The sequence below is a fragment of the Centroberyx gerrardi genome, chromosome 10 (genome assembly GCF_048128805.1).
Source record: "Centroberyx gerrardi isolate f3 chromosome 10, fCenGer3.hap1.cur.20231027, whole genome shotgun sequence".
Taxonomy (NCBI): domain Eukaryota; kingdom Metazoa; phylum Chordata; class Actinopteri; order Beryciformes; family Berycidae; genus Centroberyx; species Centroberyx gerrardi.
The window spans coordinates 11576906-11597678 of NC_136006.1; the positions used below are offsets into that span (position 1 = coordinate 11576906).

General features: G+C 40.5%; 1 protein-coding gene across 1 annotated transcript in view; it reads right to left on the minus strand.

Annotated features, from left to right (window-relative positions):
* The window catches only part of ramp1 (receptor activity modifying protein 1), a 53987-nt gene that overhangs the window by 21158 nt on the left and 12056 nt on the right, over positions 1-20773 (minus strand). The window lies entirely within an intron of this gene.

Here is a 20773-nt window from a genome sequence, read left to right on the forward strand (position 1 = left end):
ATCCCCGGGGAGGAATCGGGTAAAGCTGGAGTGATAAATTGGCTGGTGATGATGATAACTGGTTCCTAAGGAGAATCCATCATGCTTTGGTGAAATAATGTTTTCTGTTTCTTCATTTATTTAAACGTTTAAGGGAAGGTTTACTGAGCACACAGCCTCTTTTTCGGCGACACACTGCTTCACGTTCACACAGTTGCACACATTCACATCTGGGAATTCATCACGGTATCTGACTGGTATCTGATAGAAAATCTTATTGAAATGCCTTATAAGCCCCTCAAAATGCCACAGACAGCTAGACATGTTGTGTTGAATTTAAATTAGTCAGCAGCTCGTATTTCGAACCGCAGCGAATAATCTGCAACTTGGATATTTTCTTTCCGTTTCTTTTTCGATGCACATTGTGAATCCTGTTCCATCTACCTCTGCTGACTCAGAGCCCCTCCTGAGAAACCTCTTAGTATAACAGATATACTCACGTGCACGCACACACACACACACATACACACACGCACAGCCTTCCCGCAACTTGCTAGCAGTTAAAAACCATTTACCGAAGCCGGGAGAAAGAAAGGAAGGAAGAGAGTGCCTGCGTAGTCAAAAGGGAAACGTGGGGAGCAGGAAACAATGAGCTTTAATTAGGTCTCGCGAAATGGGATTCAAGTGAAATAGCGGAGACAACAATATACTTGTCAATCCAAACCTGTGAAACACACTCCCTCATCATCCTTTATCCTCTTGTCTCTTTCTCCACCTCCTTTTCTGCCCTCTTCCTCCTCTCTCTCCTTACATTCTCCACTGATTTTATCCTTGCTCTCTTCACCTTTCTCTCCTAACCCTCACTTATTCCCCCTACACTCCTCTCTCTCTCTCTCTCTCTCTCTCTCTCTCTCTCTCTCTCTCTCTCTCTCTTTCTTTTCTTTATCAACCTTTCCTGGGAGTCTCTCTCTCTCTACTTTTGCATCTTGCTCTACGTTTCTCCTCCGTCGCTTTCTCCTCTCTTCATACCAATCTTCATATAACATCTTCATTATGCATCTTTATTCATTCCTTTCTTGCGCTCTCTCTCTCTCTCTCTCTCTCTCTCTCCAACTCCCTGAGAGCTTTGTGGAGAAGTGGATAGATCAGTGTGGCTCACTGAGTATTGCTCATTCATAATCATCATGTCAACAGTATCACATGAGGGACATGGGGAATGTAAGAGGGGCAAAGAGGGTAAAACAGAAAAAAAGAGAGAGAGAGAGCAAACAAACTGATCAGCTGATGCCATGCTCAGATTCAATATGTCTAAAATAAAGAGAATCTAGTGTTATAAGAGTAGGTGTCACTTTGAACATGAAAAAAAAAAACCCAGTAAGGATGGGATGATAAAAAAAAAATATATATAAAAAATTACTTGTTTACATTCCTACAAAGTTTGTGATTCATCCTGTGAGGAGAGCGGATGAAGAAGTTTATCTACACAGCTCAGATCAAACACCAAGATCAAAGATCAAGATCAAGTGTGTGTGCGTGCGTGTGTGTGTGTGTGTGTGTGTGTGTGTGTGTATGTGTGAGAGAGTTCATATCTGTGTATTTCCTTCTTTCATCATGTCGGGAATCTCTGCCTAAATATGTGTGACTCAACAAACAGTTTGTTCCAGTAACATATCCAGAAGCTTTGTACAAACCAGAGCCATAGTAACAGAAAGTTTAGCTCCACTCCAACTCCCTGACTGCCTAAGCAAAGGCAAGTTCACACTGTTCACACTGTTCACATTATTATATTTTTTCAAACTTCCAACGATCTTCTTACACAAAAGAGAAAGGGGTGATCTTTCTAAATTTGAGAAAAGCGTGCGTGATGAACGATTTTGAGGAAAGTTGCTTTTAAAAGTGATTAATTACTTTACTTTGTAACTTACCTGTAAAAAGTAACTTGCAAAGTTGCTATTTATTAAAAGTAACTGTTTAACTGGAGTACTTTTGTGTTACCCACTTCAAAAACAAGCTGTAGCGGTAACTTTAAAACAAATCATTGTTTTAAAATGAAATGCGAGACTGTTGCTCTGTTTTTAAAACGGTAAGCCAATCTCATTTATATCAAGCATACCTAGATTACGTTTTTTCAGTTAGCAGCATGTTTTCTGCATGAGATGCCACAGGATTTCCACTTTTTTCTTTTAAATTTGTTAAGAAAAATGAAACAATATGAAAGAAAAATAAAAGTAATGACATTACATTTAAAAAAAAAAAAAAGGAACTAATAACAGATGACAAGAATTGAAAAACTAACACGTTAAGTAAATAGTTAAAAGTTAATTAATAGTTAAAAGTAATCTAGTGCATTACAAAGTAATGCATTACCCCCAACACTGCCGACCAATCACAAGGAAGAAGAGATGGGGCTTCACAGTACATAGGCAGCTGGCAGTTTATGAGAACAACCAGAATGAAAATGTACTGGTAGAAAAGTTGGTGGTCGTCACTCTGATCATAACAGTAATGAGTCAGCATGGAGCGCATTAGCGGTGTTGTGGAGTTTCTGGTAAGTGGTCTTTGTGGAAACAAAGCGTACAACCTGCTTTTTCAAATTATCAGCACAAAATGCAGGTATGGCAGCGCTTTTTCTACAAAAAAGTGGAATAGCGTGACCACACCCTAACCTGACAATCTGGGTGGTTTTTACACTGTTGGTCGTCTCATCATCACAGTGTTTTTAAAAAGACGAAGGCTTTGCATGTGCTGCTAATACTGGCTCTCTTCAAACTAAATCAAGTAGTGCTTTAAGTCCAGGATTTCTATTGCTCCGTGTAGCATGGTTGTCAGTACTCACATGGCAAAAGACATTCTGCTTGTGTTAAAAAAACAAAAAACGTTTGTGTATCTATTCTTTCCTTCTGTAACTTGACAAAATGCTGCAACGCAATATCCAAAACAGTCTTTGACAAAACATATTCTCTTTTAGTTCTAAATGAGTTATCTTATCTTGTCTAATCAATTTTGTATGAGAGACTTTTTTTTTTTTTTTACTTTCTACTGACAAAGAGACAGTAGATGATGAAGCTGCAGAAGAGCTCATGATTGAAGGAAGATTTCCCAATTTACAGTGTACCTTCAACCGTATATTGATCTGGATGCGTAACTAAAGATAACGCCCACAGGCCACTTCTCACCTCAACACAGCAGGCTATTAGCTCGGCGACTGTCATTGATTATATTGAATGGTTGTTTGGTGCGGGACTCTCAGAATAGATGTTCTGGGAAGAAATGATGACAGACATTTTTCACTCTTGTCCCCTCATTATTTCTCGTTACTCTTCCCTGTTGTTGTTGTGTGTGTGTGTGTGTGTGTGTGTGTGTGTTTTCAAAAGGCACTTTATGCTCAAGTGGACACCACTGTAGAAGTCTCTCCACTCGGCATCCTGTATTAGTACTGCAGGGTTTTCCAAACAGCAGTCCAGTCCAAAAATTGTGACTTTTACAATGGCCTCATTTACGTCTTTTTTTTCTGTATTTAGACAGTAAAAAGATGAGAGAGACTGATTATTTTCCCCAAAAATTCAAAGGCAAGAAACAAAACCTTTGGACAAATGACCGTGATCCAATATTCTAGTTATTTAATGCAAAAAGGCCTCATATTGTATTTTTCATTTTTATTTGAATCCTCTTTGTATTCAGTATAATGTCTTTTTTTTTCACCTCTACACACAAAAAGAAACATTGTCATGAAGATGTGCTGTGTTAAGATGTATTATGTTATGATGACAATAAAAAGTATAAGAAAACAAAAACAAAAAGGCCTCTTATTGGAAAATAGAATCCCTTCCTAGGAACAGCTAGGAGTGTGTGTGAATAAACTTCCATATAAAAAAATATGTTCTTTTAAAAATACGTTCTTAGTCATCTTGTCCGGTTGAATAATGTTTACAGAGAGAGAGAGATGTACTGGAAGTGGACTTGTAAGTAGAGCGGAGGATTGTGGATTATAATAGCCTTTGACCGGTCGCATGCTGCTTCCTCTCTGCTCTCTATAGGACGTCTCCCAGAGTGCACTGCTCTCCGTGTACCAGCACACCCTGCCTGCAGCTAGCTTCAGGGGGCCGTGCACGTGTGTGTGTGTGTGTGTGTGTGTGTAGTTATGTGTATGTGAGATGGAATTAGACTATCTTACATGTGGAGTTTCTTTTTGTGCAGTCTATTTATGTGTTTTTTTTCTACTCTTTCTTCCGTACTCAAAGATACATATTTTCAGCTCTTGTCATTCTCCACTTTCTTATTTTTATTTTTTATCTCATTCTTTTTTTTAAGAAACTAAACTAAGAGCCTCACAACAGGAGAGTGGGGGTAGGAGGGAGAAGACGAGGCAGGGAAATTATCAATGAAGAATCCATGTACTGGAAGATTTTCCCAATTTTGGAACAGATTATTCCTTAATTTGTTTCTTTTAGTTCAAAATTATGAAGTACGTCAACAGAATAATGTCAGTTTGTAAACAATCTGTCCTTTTTTTTGTTATTTGTTATATTGTCTTAATATGAATTTGGTGATAAAAGATGGGATGTGAGACCGAGAACGAGTGAAAGAGGCAGTGAGCACATGTTGCATGTGTTTGTGTGTGTGTGTGTGTGTGTGTGTGTGTGCGTGTGTGTATGTGTGTTTGTGTGTTTTCTTTGTGTGCACATGCTAACCAGAGAGCTACATTCTTTATTCTTCCGACTCCTACTCCTCTCTCTTCAACTCCACTCTCCATCGCACTCTTTATTCTTCTACCACAATGCCCTCTTGATTGCCTCAAAGGCCATATTTGCATATTGAAAATTTGCACACACACACACACGCGCACACACGCACACACTCCAGTCTCAAAGTTTGACCCAGCCATTGATCTGCTGTGTTATGTCACTCTGCAAGCTGTAACCCGAGGCCTGTAATCCTTTCCTGGTGCTTTTCCAAGCAACAAACTGAGAGTGATATCACACACCGCACAATTGATAAAAATTGTGAATGGTCATAGGGTTTAATATATAAGATGTGCAATACATGCCTAAAAAAAAGTCATTAGACACTCAGAAATAATTCCAAATAAGGAAAAGATCATAAAAACCTATTAAAAATGAAAAAACTTAAAAATTCCTTACTTGGAGAATTAGTATAAAATTAAAGCAATTAGGTAAAAAAAAAAACTCAGATGAAACACAGATGAAATATTAAAGTCCCACATGGATATTAGGAGTGAGTCCTGAGGGAAGGCACGCAGTCTGTGAGGAGATAAAAGTATGAATATAAAAGAGGCAGGGGGATGGATGACAACACTTTTTGACGTGGAATTGGATTGAAACTTGTTGTTTGCAATCTTGAACACTGTCACCGACTCATTCAGTCACTGAAACGTAGCGTCAAATGAGCTGCATACATAAGCATCCCTGCCTCGTGTTGTTTTCAACATTTTCCAGTCGTATGGGAGGTGAAAGATTTAAAAAAGAAAAAAGTGTCTATCCGATTGAACAAGTAATTTAGTCTCATGCATATCAAATCTTAAAATCTTATTTTTCTTAGAACAAGTGAAAAACTTTGCCAATGGGATGAAATAACCCCACTTCCACTGCAGCTGCGCTTTCGGGACTTTTCTACCAACAAGTGTCAATATCATGAAACATGGCAGAACAAAGCAGATCACTATTATCCAAAACATAACACTTTTCATTTTCATTGGAAACAACAGAAATGACCGTACCCCCCACTGGAAGATTTTTTTCACTTTAGGGAAAAAAAAGGGATTTTTAAACTCTAATACAAGAATAAATTACTTGTTAAAATGGATATCTGTTGCAGTGTGTTTCCTTAAATGTATTCAGCAGTGGTGGGCCTCCACAAAATATGGAAATTACCAACACAGCTGGAAAGATAACTGGATGCTGACAAATCGTTTTTAATCCCCATTTCCCCACAAATCACAGATTTGTACAGGGCCGGTGGTTCCTGTGCTTTTATTTCAGTAATGTATTCCAATAGGAATAGTTTTATCACAGACCAGAATAAAAAACACACGTAAACCAGTAATGACAAATGAGCGTGAAGGAAAATCTATCTGCTGTCTGCTCTGTGCCATTCTGTGAATTCAGATGTTCTCATGAATTTCTAACATCTTCTTTAGCATCATCTAACAGCAATGTGCACAGCAGCTGTCGTGCTTTACTGCATTCTGTCTAGAAGAAAAACGGAAGTAATCGTGTTTACATTCTCTGAAACAGAACGGTAACAATGGTGGTGGATAGTAATTAGGAACTGGAAATGGCTTTGTTCGATGAGGAAGAAGAGCTGATTTGTCTATCATTATCGAAAAGGACAAGATTATGTCAGAGGAGAAGATGGTGTCTCTTCGACCTGATCCATGTTGTCCTCACTGTCAGCGGAAATCATCCGGAAACACGTAGGAGGAAATACAAAGCAGCCCAAGCAGACCAATCACAGTTCTTGCAGTCTTTGCAGACACTTACGGCCAAGCTATGGTGACATTTTGACGTTGAACCATAAATTATCCTTGAAGCAAGCGCCTAAAAGAGAAATGCCAATTATTGTACACTGCTTGACAGTTTCTTGATGGAGAGGATCAGGGGCATTTCGAAAGTTTCAGTCGAGGTCCAGAGGTCTAGACAGTCTTGTCTTCTGTAATAGGAAGACAGATTTGAGACCAAGGCCACTGTAAAGGGTGCGATCGCACTTACAGCTTAGGGCTTGTAAGTAAAAGTCACACGGGCTCACAAGTAGCTCCTTCATCGGACAGTTTTGGTAACCTGTCGTCCCCCCAGGTTAGAGATTTTGGTGGCAAGGGGGAGTCAAGACCAAGCCCAATTCCAGTCCCTGTAAATTTAACTCCATAATTTACCTTCCTCTGGTGTTCGTTCCAGTGACGAACACATGCAGAAATAGCTGAATGTCAGCATCAGTCCAGACTGCGGTTTTCTCTCGGCTCACTTTTTCAAACAGATGAGTCCCTTTTGGAGAAATGGCAGACTGTTGAGTCATGGATACAGTCCCCTCAAACTGTTTGATCACACATTGTAGCTTATGACGCCTGCCAGTCTGAACACGCAGTGACAAAGACAAACAGGCTACAGAGGCAGACAGATACTTTCCTTCAGAGGCGAAGACTAATGAGCAGCAACATTTGATGTTCACGAGTGAGCCGGCATCCTTCTCTGTGGCTGTTCTCTGTCTCTATCTCTGTCTGTATCTCTGCTATCACCAGACGCTGTCATCATTCCTCTTACTGCTGATTCACATAGAAGGAAATCTCCATCACTGGCCTAATCTAATTTGGTTTTATTTTTGACCGTACCCTATCAGCCCATCTCACACCCACTCTGTTGACTTTAAAACACTTTTTTAGTCTCTTCCCACGTCTCTTTCTTATGGCTCAGTTTAGACTGTGTAAAGTTACATGGGTCTTACTTGTACATAAACCCACACGCTTGAGCTGTTCCTGTTCAGGTTTGGACTATTTTATGTTCACAATGGCAATTTTGGGCGTGTCTTTCTGGTGCATGGGTTAATTCAAAACCTTGGCCTCTTTGTCCTTCCAATTGATATTGTGGAAAATCAGACCAAGGACTTTTCTCCTTTTCATGCATTTACTACGGTGTAGCTTAAAATTTAGTTTTGGTTAGGACAATGGTACATGAGGATCGAATTGACAACTTGCCCATGGGACATAAATATAACATGATAAAATACACTTTACAAGTTATATATATACAAGCCAGTCTCCAATCTCATTGCTCATTTCATTGAAACTTTGCACAAACACTCCTTATGGTCATGTGAGTGGAGAAAGGAGTGCGCTTCAACAAACAATCTTCACTGGAGTGATGAACCAAAAAACAACTAGGTCTATTCAAAAAGAAATCTCAAAAGAGACATGGGGCACATCCAAAAATAAAGCCTGTGGTGGAGTACTTACTTTGCACTAGTTTATTTTATGGCACATACATAAGAGACGCTAACGGGTTTTGGCAAATACAGCCGTCATCAGAGTGTATATAAACTTGTTGTATACTTGTTATGGCCATGTCTGCATCACATACCAATTGGATGTTGTCTTTACCTTCTGTGCATTTGTTCTTGTGTGCTCTGCACCCTGATGGTCACTTGCATACAGTTGATGGCTCGAAAAGCAACACAATGGAATCTGTTCCTGCAACTTTGCGCATCAGTTTGGTCAATATATTCTTTGGTGCATTTGGACATTGCCATTAAGAACTGCACCAGGCAGCGGGAGACAGAGGACTCCTTGAGCATCCTGTCCACCTGACACAGCACTTATCGTTAGGATGGAAAGGACGCATGTTATCTGGAGTGAAATGGGGGTGGGGGTGGGGGAGGGGGGGGGGGGGGGGGGGACAGCTGGGCGATCTGGCTCTGCCAATCAGCAGCACAGCTCAGTGTCTGAAGCCTTATCCATGGGCAAATGCTATAGGTGCATTGGGCGTCTGTTAAACGACCTTGCATATTGTTGCGCGGTCTAACTCATTTCCATCCAGTTCTTGTGACTCAGCAATTCATATCCTGTTTAATATCTTTAGAATTTATTAGTGTGAGTGAGTGTGCATCATGACAACGATGGGAGAGCATATTGAGACATATTGCAGGGTTTCGGGCGCTAAAGTCAAAGTCAGAATCTGTGTATCATAATGTGAAGGTGGACCTGCCTTGATTTACATATTCATCACCTCAAGTGTGCATCTAAAACAGGCGGCTGCATATCCCCGCATTTAACTCCAGGGAAACGGTGTAGTGGGGTGAGTGCATAAAAAACAACTTAAGCACGACAATGCAGCACTTAAGTCTGAATCACACCCTTAATGAATAAATGAGGAGAGGTGGGAATAATGTCCCCCACCCCAAAAAATAAAACAAATGTGATAGGATGTATCACACAAAATATTTAAAACTTTGAGGTGAACTCAAAGCGACAAGAGAAACTCTTTCTCTTTGTGTCTTATGCTCACTAATAGGCTCCATCTGTGTCCTTATGTCCCCATGCCCTTTCCTTCTCCATGGTATAATGGCATTTAGTTATTAAAGGGATTGCTTTGGTCCCAGAGAGAGAGAGAGGGAGAGAGAGAGAGAGAGACGGCTTTAAAGGCTCAATTTCCTAGTATTCGTGGTATATTCCATAATTTAGGCTGCAACTAAAAATATCTATGAATATAAATTGCCTGCCATAAATATAGCTTCTATTCTACCATTCCTTACAAGTTTGGGTCACATCCAGGCTGTGAATATTAGCTGACAATTTCACTCTTCAGTCCTCGGCAATAAATTGTTATCATTATTATGATGGTAGTGTATGAATAATGGAGATGGTTTGACTGCAGCCTGGATGTAGTTAGCAGTGGTGGGTCACTGCTATCGCCGATATCGCTGAAAATGCTTTTCTGTCTAATTTTCTGCAGCATCGCCGCCCTGTAGTGTATTGAAATTTTGTTTTCATTTCAGCCCAGTTTTATGAGCTAGATAGATAGATAGCTTGTTCTCTCTCTGTCATAGGTGGACTCTTTTCCCTCTTCTATTATCTCTCTCTCTCTCTTTTCTGCTCTCTCGCATTCTCCGCTCTCTGCTCACCCCGCTCCTCATTGTGCTCATCACGACTCGTGAGTAGAGCTGAATAATTCAGCGGAACGTAATGTTCCTTTGAACGTGAATCGAAAATGGCCATTTCTCACCCGTGGCGTGTTCCCTCAGTCCGATTGTGCACTTAAACGAAGTGAGTAGAGAGCCGTGTTTTTTCTCCTCCACTTCTTGCTAAAATGTCCTGCAGTCGACCCGTACTCCAAGCGAACGATACAGAGGCAGTGTGTGGATATGCACATCCAGAAACTTGACCAGGTGTGAACCATTCAGCTTTAGAGCTGCTACAAGTTTCCATTTTCTCACTTTTGAAATAATGCCAGAGGCCTGCTCACTCAACATAGTGCTAAAGAGTTAACATTCACTATGGGAACTTAGTAGTAGCTCTAAAGCTAAATGGTGAGTAATCTTAAATGATATGCAGCCACGTCTGGCAGTTTTGTGTTGGAGATTGATAAGATTTTCACAAAATATGACAACAAAAAAAAAACGTTTTGAGGTGCTCCTTTCCCCGTTTCCATAGTGATAAGTAAAGGTGGTGGGCAATGGGAGACTGTGTACAGCTAAAATACTTCCAAATATACCTGGCTACATCAGCTATATTAAGTCAATGATATATTTTATATTCCTATGCATATCTAACTAGTCATAAATATTTATTACTAAAAGATCAGTCTTCTTACTTATATAATAATGCCAATCGCCTACTATCACTCAACATAGTGTATCCCTAAGTGTTAGCATGGAGTGAAGGATCTACCGCAGACACATGGATGATTTTGGTGTCTATATTCTCATCACTCAAGTTGACCAATGGACCAATCTGCCAAAAACTTGGTGTATTCCTTCAATATAGATTGTAGGACAATGTAAGAGTAAAGATACTGGATTGATGCTGTCTGTGTATATTATTCTCCAACATTACAACAGGAGATGGAAACTGTTTTCCCTCCACTGGCCACAGTGATGCAGGAATTCAAAATGCCAACCTCTGAAAAAAAAGAAAAGTTGTTCACATGCAAAGTTAACTCCGTAATTTCGCCTAACCATGTCAACATATCTTTCACAACTGATTACCAAGTGCCTTTTGGGAGCAAACAAATGACATCAGACCCACTGAACTTTTGGTTTATTCATAGACGTTGTTGTACATCACTAAGTAAGAAAATGAGTCAGCCTTACTCTTTCTCTCTCTGGTGAGCTGTGCATGTCTGATGAATTAGGAGGGAGGAACGCCAGTAGCTGTGTAGCATCTGTCGTCATCACATCGTATTACAGCTCTACCTCTAGCCCTGTCACTCACACACACACACACACACACACACACGCACACAGACACACACACACACACGCACACACACATTAAAGCTTTCCTCTACCTCTGTCTGCAGTCCCAATCAGACAGCTGGGGACCCAGGGGGAATTCCGCTCATAACTGAGAACATCCTCCACTAAACCATCCTCTACTCATAATTAAATAGAGAGAGAGAGAGAGAGAGAGACAGAAGAAATAATTCCTTCAAAGAAACCTCAAAATGATCAAATTATCCCCTTAATCTCTTAATTCTTGTCTCCCTCCATCGCATCCTTCCTCCTTTCTTTCCTCCCACTCCGTTGTCCAGCCATCACACAGCAGCTATCAGTATTATTATGAATGCTCCAAGTCTCTCTGGGATGTGTCAGTGCCTCAAGCCAACCTAATCCTACTTCTAAACTTAGTCCTAAACCCAAGTCCTGACCCTAAAGTAACCTTAACCTTAGCCTTTACCCTAATTTTAACCTAATCCTAATTCTAATCTTAACCCTAAACCCAAATCCAAACCCTAAAATAGTCCCTTGAAGAAGTGAATACAGGCAAAACATCCTCACATTGGAGGATTTTCCTCATCTTTCTATCCTTATGGGGACATTTGGGTCTCCTAAGTACAGAAATACTAGAACACACATATACACACATACACACACAGCCTGAAGAGAGGCTACAGAAGCAGTTGGTGCATCAGCTGGTGTAGTGAGAGCGTGTTTAGCATTCTTTTAAAGATTGTTTTTAATTGTGTTTATGCTTTATCAATGGAGAGTGACAGGAGAGACAGCAGCAAGAAAAGAGGGGTGTTGACAAGCAACAGATGTTGAGAGTAACCCTAGATGGTATGCCCCTTATCCCACACGGATGTCCCACAACAACTGAAAAACCAGATTGTTAATTCTCTGTACTGATATAAAATTAAAGTCAGAAGTGTGTAGTGTAGGGTCTTTCACTATAAAGTCTGACTGACTTATACTTCAAAGTTTGCCTTGATTATTAAACAAAGTGTTCGACCCTATGCACTTTTCTGACCACCTTAATGAACATCTGCAATCCACCTGTGGCAACTGATAACGTAACAACCAGCCAGATAATTCATCAAAATGAGGAAAAAATGGGTTAAAAATGGGTTGAAAATGTAGTAAAACCTGTTCACGTAATAAATTGCTTCAATTACATTAATAGATTTTATCACATTTTGACCCATTTAGAGGGACATTTTCAGATAAGATAAGATTGCACTTTATTGATCCCCTGGGGGAAATTCATTTTGACAAGTTATTACATTATCGAGCTGTTATTATGTTTCACTACCACACCCAAAACCCACATAAATATTTGGTATGTAATTTAGATACTTTGCTTTCACTTGCACTGAGTTTCTGAATGGGTTCTATTTAAATGCCACTCACACCACTATTGATTTCATCACCTCAGTATCTCAGGGAGCCAGGAAAAACAGAATGATCATTAAGACAACAAATCCTAATAATCTATAAAATGTTACTGTGTGTAGGACAACAATATGGAAAACGTAATACAAGGATGAACCACCTGTTTGTTTGGTTTATAAAACAATTAACTGAAAAACTGGCATGCAGAGCCTCCTGTAATATTTAAACACTGGAGTTACCAGGCATTATGCTAAGAGACGAAGCCGCTGTGTGTCTCTTACATGACTAAAAGATCTTGGAGCTGCTGCTGCTTGTTACCAACAGTGAACATGTGAGTGAGAGAACAGAGTGGGAACAAATTGAAAGAAACCGTTTGCAGGGGGAACTGTTCTTTCAGGAGACCGTTTCCTCCATTTGTTGAAAACAGAACTAACGAAGAGGCAAGACAAGAAAATCAGAGAATAGAAAGAAGAGAAAGAAAAGTGAAGATTTATATTTGATCTATACACTGTTACTTTGCAGTTGAAGTATATAACTGTAACCTACATATTGACTGTATGAATGTGAAGCAAGGCCTTGTTGGAAAAGAGCAAGCATGCTTAGTCGACTTTCCCTGGATAAATAACTACATGATTCCTATTATAAACCATTTGGGTTATATCTGGTGTTAGAGTTGACTGGAGTGAGGAGAGGAGAGAGAACTCAAGATAAACAAATGTTCATATTGCAACAGTTACCAAACAATTTGTGTGTTTAATGTATTTCAATGCCAAGTACAGCTTATAGTACTAGTTCTGAGACTCGCCAGCAGTCGTCCAACACTGCTGTTGTTGGATGGAATATTAAATATGTGAATCCTTTCCTAATCATAAAAGTAATGATACATGGGCAAGTTTTGGAAGGAAAATTGGATAGGAAACATTGTCTTTAGCAGTGATGGTGAGCAAAATCAGAGAAGATAAAAAGAAAAATAGTAAGAAAAATAGAAACATTACTGGTCACAATTGTGGGCCAATATGATTCTCATATAACATGGACTTAGGATCAATTTCACAGCAGTTAGTGGGGCCATTACGCAAAATTCCTACGATTCAGAAATAAAAGCAGTTGTAGCTTGTGGTCCCAGTATTAATATTACTGGCTGTATCCATCTAGCTCATTTATCTTTAGCACTAAGTATCTCTGTGACTACATGACTTTGAGTGTGTTTTATAATCCAACCGCGCTATTTCTAGTGTTAGAGCTGACTGGAGTGGTGAGAGGAGAGAGGACAGATTTTTAGTGGTAAAAAAATAAAATAAAAAATACAACTATGATGACGCATTGTCTGAAAGTTTTAAAGTAATCTCCTCTCAAAAAAATGGATCTGTGAAAATGCAACTGTGTTTTTAAAAAGGTACCCAGCAGAGATGATATGACTAACACAAAACACAGGAGAAAAGCAGAGAAACTGTAATTTCCCTTTAGAAATCAAATCCTAAAAAAAAACAAAAAAACAGAAAGCTTGATTACAGTTACTTTATTCTACTTTACTCGATGTGATTAGGTAATCCCAGGATTACAGCTACAGCCTCTACAGCTGTATATATAGTGTTGGAGATGACTGTAGCGGCGATATGAGAGGAGAGAGAACTATGAAGAGGTTTCACTCCGTGGGCTGAGAGCTCTGCATCATTATTTTGAAAGGTGCTCCATAAATTTAGCTTTATTATTATTCATTATAATTCATATCTTATCTGGCTTTATCTGCTTTACTGGAACTAATGCGCCCTCACTGACTTATCAAACCACATTAAACGCCTTGCATTTAGATCAAGCAACAAGGCACAAATAATGGGTTATTGTGGAAAGGCAATAGCTTTTGCATGGTGAAACATTTCCCTCATATCTACATGATCTGAGGAAGTCAATTTGATTTTTATCACCCAGAGATCAGGCTCCAGGGGAAAAGTGAGGAGATATATCATTTAAAATTTGAATGCCGTTTCTGATTTATTAGGTAGTATACAGTAGAGAGAGAGAGAGAGAGAGAGAGAGAGGGGGAGAGAGGGATAATTGGTTAGATAAATGTCTCTGTACAGTGGGATGTCCTCTGCCTGCCGGACGGAGACAGATAGAACTTCTCCAAGATCTATAATGCACAGCAAGGCTAGCTCAAACTGAATATATTTTGCATGTAATTCTCTCTCTCTCTCTCTCTCTCTCTCTCTCTCTCTTCTTACTTCTCTACTTTCCTCAATATTTGTCATATATGAAGGAATCAAACGTTTGCTAAAACATTAAAACATAAAAGGACAGTGCACTGTGTGTTTTAAAGGTGATATATGATGGAAACCAAATAAGTGCCAATGCACTCAAAATGAATACAATATCCATACACACACACACACACACACACACACACACACACACTAACCACTATTAAAACTGGCAAGAATATGAAAGAGCATATGAACTCCACAATGACAAAGCTAGTGACAATTGCTCCTCATTAATTCTTCTCTCACACCTTCGGTTTCACACACACACACACACACACACACACACACACACACACACACACACTGTGACAAATGTGTACACTCACACACTGCATGGGCTCACTATCCCTTTTTGGTGATGGCATCTCTGTGATGAAAACATTATGCATGCACACACACACACACACACACACACACACACACAAACAAATCACAGGTTTGAAAATGTGCTTCCTACACTCCTTTGTCGAGAGACTAATGAGTGAAGCCAGTTTGTGTCTCCTCACTGATATGTTCAGTGACAGAAAGCTCCCATCTGTCACACACTACCAACACACACACCTATGCCCAACCCCACGCCCACTCTCCTGAAGACACACACACACACACACACACACACACACACACACACACCTGTCCACCCACCCACATCCCCAAGACACACAAACACGTCATGGTAATTACTGAAGAGGGTGTGTGTGTGTGTGTGTGTGTGTGTGTGTGTGTGCAACACCTATCTCTGTCATGTTTAGTCCGATCCAATGCCAGCTAACCATTATAATGAACGGGGCTTTCAGCACAGTTAGAGGTCTGCTCTGACTCTCTGGTCTCTCTGCTGTAATAGCTTACAATTAGCTTGGATAAAAATGGACACACAACAATAGCATGAGCTGCAACACCACTGTGCATGTTATCTGCAAAGACTAGAGGGCAAATCAAAGGTGGGTAACATCCTTCATGTTAAATCATCATATGCCTCTCTGTTATTCTAAGGAAAAATCAAGAAAACATGATTTTACCTTCCCACCATCCTTCTTGTTAAATATGGGGATTGTACATAATATATACTGTATGTACGTTTTAGGTATTTAGCTGAAAATATTCCTGTGGCCATAGAATCGTCATGTAGGATGTAAGTGTGAGTTCAACAGACATACCATGACCATGACTACTACAGTAGGAATAGGAAATAGGGAAATATAGACATATTTGTGGTTTCATCATGACAGTGAGTGAAAGAAACAAAGAATCAAAAAAACAGAAAGAAAGAAAGAAAGAAAGAAGGCTGAGAGAGGGAATGTAAAGCGAGAAGATCAGTGAAAGCAGAGAAAAACATGTCTGTGTGCCCCTGCATGCTTGCATATCTCTGTGTATGTGTGTGTGTGTGTGTGTGCGCGCATGAGTGTGTGTGAGTGTGCATGCATGACCATGTGAGTGAGTGAAAGAAACTGACAGAGAAAGACAGAAAAAAAGACAAAGAGCCAGGGAGACACAGAGAGCTTACAACAGCCAAAAAAACAAGAGGAGAGTGGGCCGCGGGCGGACGAGTACAATTACACAACATGTCAGGACAGCTTTGGAGAGAGGGGAAGGGGCACGTACACACACACACACACACACACACACACACACACGGCACAAGCAAACGGAAAGGCACATGCAACTTGTTTGATTGGTGCTGGAGAGCGGGTGCAAGCATGCAGGCAGAGAAAACACACATGGGCACACGCACACCCGATGTTACACACATCCACGCACACACACACACACACACACACACATACACACACACATCCACAAGCACAGTGTGTCAGAGTAGGTTTGGTTGGAGGTGAGCAGAGGGCTGATGGAGCCACTGAGGTGGAGAGAGACGCTGGCCCTGTCAGGAAGAATTAGAGAGAAAAAACCTAAATAAGAAATGAACTCCCTGGTCAGCTTTCAACAGTCACACACACGCAATACATACCTCCATATACTGTACATGTAAACACACACACAAATACACACATTCTTACATTATTGTACGTGTGAGGACATTCCATGACTTACATTCATGCCATAAACTCCCCTTAACCCCAACCACTACATGCTTAACCCTGACTTTAACCCTAACTCTTACTACAAGTCTCGACTATTCTATTCTATTCTATTCTATTCAAATTTGCTTTATTGGCATGACAAGTATTCTTATATTGCCAAAGCATCAAGTTGTGTAATGAATTAAAACAAACAAAAAATGCAGTAGTAATAATAGCCTAACAATAATAAAGAACAACCAAAATGGTAAACAAACAAATGTGGGATTCTATTCTATTCTATTCTATTCTTCAGGGTTTCTATTCAGACATTTGGACCCCATAAAATAATAAAAACACACCCAGACACACATACTGTACACGCACAATGAGGTATTAGGTGCCTGATAACATTTGGTTACGATTTGCTTTTCCACGCTGATGACCGCTCTACCTGAGCTACTTCTGCATGATTACACACAATAGGCAACCCACACTGCTGAGTCTCCTTTGTCAGGAAACATCAAAGCACAAAGGCTACCAGAGAATTCCATCTCATTGTCTGAGTGTTTGCCAACCCTCGTTTGTTCCCAACCCTTTATGACCATTCACAAATGAGTTGTACCCGTGTTTGGTTGTAACTGTAGTCTTTCTTTTACACATAAAATTACACAAGTAAATCAATTTTATTGAGCATATTCCTGACTGTTTTCATCCTTTGGATTAATGCAGTAAACCTTACGGCTACACTTGGAAGCAGCTTTGAGGCTGCAGACCTAAGCTTGTGGATGGAAAACTGCCACTTTCAGCTCATGGACTGATAGGAAATTTTTGGGTAGGAGTGAATTTGGGTTGCTGGCGGTGCTCTCGCCTCAAAAGTGTCACCGCACCGCCTGTGACTGCCAAAGGCAAAGCACTCAACCACCCAAATACTCCAGTGGAGGACCTGCACAGTGGCCAACAGAATGGAATTACACAGCCGCTGTGTGTGTGTGTGTGTGTGTGTGTGTGTGTGTGTGTGTGTGTGTGTGTGTGTGTGTGTGTGTGTGTGTGGTGTCCTACAGTTATTTTCAACATCATTTCCCTCACAACTCCAAATTAATTTCTCAGACTTAGTAAGGCTTTGGAAACCTTAATCCTTAAACTAATAAAGTTTGATTGTGCAACCCACTGTAACCTCCCTGCGGCCCACCTTGGGTTCCTACCCAGGCAGTAAAAAAACACATCTATAGATCATGCGGTAGACAGAGGAACACAGAAACCTCTCGACTGAATCCTCTGTTCTCATGTTCTCCCCTAAAACCAAATGGAGGCATAAATCTGCTGCCTTTTGTTGTTCTGTCCAAGTGTCTGGTTCAACACCGGGGACCCAGAGGAGAGTCGAGGGGTTCTGTAGGGTCACATTCCTCGCCCAGGGGCCTCGATATTTCTCTCTCTCTCTCTCTCTTTCTCTCTCTCTCTGTGGTTTTTTAAGCATTGGATTGGCATCAGCTATACTTGATTTAAAGGCTCTTTCCAGTGGCATCATCAAATTTCAGTCTGTTCCAACAGCCCACCTCAGACGGTGATGTACGATTACCTCCACCAGTCTTGTGAGAACCGTAATGACGTTCAGGTGCAGCTTCATGGGAATGACGGCAGGGGATGTGCAGTTGTTTTCACAGGAATCAGATGTCGCTCCTCTTTAGAGTTGTAAACTAGTGATGTGCTGCAGGGTCTCCTTTAAAATATTTGTGCTGGCAACGTCACTGGAGGCAGCATGGGGTTTAACTCGACAAGTCCTTTAATTGCTTATTGAAAACACAACATGTAGAGCGAAAACTCAAAGTTGTTTTTTTTTCCAAATCTGTGCGATCCCCTCAGAGAACGTGTTAAGCCAGTTTTGCCGATATGCCAGCGGCATTTTTGAGCCAGCGTAAGGCACAGTCGGTGCCACAAACAGCTGAGATGTCTCGCTTACTCTGCAGTGGACATTATCTATCATCAGAGTATCAGCCAAAAAAGAGAAAGAGACAGAGACAGAGAGAGCTGTGTGTGCTGCGTGGAGCTAACTGTGCCTGATCTTGGCTCACTACATCACAGGCATACTAGCAAAACTGGCGTGATGCCACTTCTCCAAATGGGAAGTGAGAAAGAGAGATAGAGTGTAAGACAATGAGAGAGGGTGGAGAGCAAGCGTTGAATTCAATTCAATTAAGAGAATAGTAAATGTAATTGCATTGAGTAGAGAGAGAGAGAGAGAGGAGAGGTAACATGAAGGGTTGCAGATTAATCTTCCCTCTTCATGTTTTCCTCTTCTCCTCTATAAATTAACTTGATGCTACTGCTGCTATAGGCTAGGACTCATCTGCATAATGCATAATTAGCTCAAGTAAAGGGCTGCCATGCATAACCTGCACTACATAAATCTCTCCCACTCTCTCACTCTCGCTTTCCGTCATTCTCTCTCTCAATAAAACTGAATTCAATAATCTCTCTCACTCAATACAACCGATGTCATCTTTAATAAAACATACATCTTGACATTTCCTCTCTTTACTGTGGCTCCGTCTTTCTCAACTCAGTCGGACTTAATGTGCTCTCTCTCTCTCTCATGTAATTTAATTGAATCTCTTTTTCCCTTCCTCCCTCACGCTGCCTCTACCACCCACACCTGCAAAGGTCACGTTTTAAATATTCACCAGCCGTTCAGATTACACCTGTAATCCGTTCATATAGGACTAACAGGCTAACTATTACATGCTTGTCAAATGGCTGATGAATTTTTCAGAAGTCCCAGTGGACCATCGCTGACTGTGGCATGGTGTAACCGTAACAGAGCAAGAGAACTAAATATGGATGATCCTATTCTCCTACTCTGGAGTGGAGTTGTCTCATTAATGGGGAACATCACTCAATCTAGGAGTTCATATTGGATTTTCCTATTGTCTAAAACTCTCCGATCGGTATTTGTGAACATGAACAACTCTCTCCCAAAGCCAGAAACCAAAGTACAAAGACTCAAACTTGTAATGTCATCAGGTATAATCTCTGGGTAATATTCTTCTCTGGGGATAAAGGTCCATTGTGTAGTTCACAACTGACAACGCTGCTTTTGAATAAAGCTCATTAACATCCTGTGGGCCCAAATGATCATTCTCTCATTCACCAAACCACCGATTATGCTTAATAGCAGTGTTGTCACGATAGCTGAAGTTTCAATACTGCTTCAATTTTGTTGCAAAAGGTTGAATTCAATACTCGATTTCATAAACGTTCAATAGTTTCACGAAAGTTCTGCAAGTTGAAATTCCATTTTAATGTCACCTCTAGAGGATGTGTGCATGGATTGGAATAGTTAAAAGGAGGAGAAGAAGAAGAAGGATTAGAATAGACAGAGCTGCAGTCTGGCTCTTGACAGTCAATTCAACGTTACCCCTCGAGTCGGTAGTAGTATGGGAATTTTAGATATTAGACTTAGTATTGGTATCAAAGTCAAAATTCTGGTATTGTGCTTTGTAGAATGCTATAAATGTATGGGTATTATGATAAACTAAAGTCGATTTATTCCTCTCAGTCCGACTTAATGGTCCTACGAGGCTTTCGCCAAACACTTAAAGAGAAAGAGTGAGGTCAAAGTTCACAGAGGTTAGGGATACAGTAGGATGAGGAGAGATCACTGAGCAAGTATGGAGAAAGGCAGTTAACTTCACCGACTGTATATGGTATATCTATATGTATGTATCAGAGGAAAAAAAATAAAGCAAAGACAAAAACGTTGTCATTGTAACGGTGTCTTTCTGTTTGTTTATGTGTGTTTTTCCATGCAGGGTTGTGTAACTGCCTCTGTGTTGTGATGAAGCATGCGTGTTGTGCAATGTGTGTGCATATTTGCATATTTGCATTAGTTTGTGCCCTCATGCATGTATTTATTCACATGTGGCTGCACACTGTATAACAGCTTGTGTGTGTGTGTCTGAATGTTGGCACTTGCAGGCAATTGAAATGTATACACAAGAGGGGTTTAAGATGGTCGGGCATATTATGGCAAAGTTAAACTTCTATTGGAACAGCTTCGGTGACTTGGTGGCTTCTGTGTGGGTGTTTATGGTCCCAGTGGGCTCAATGGGTGGAGAATGGCAGTAACATCGCCAAGGGTTAGGGGTTTGATTCCCACTGGGAATGTGCACTCATGGTGCTGTAAAG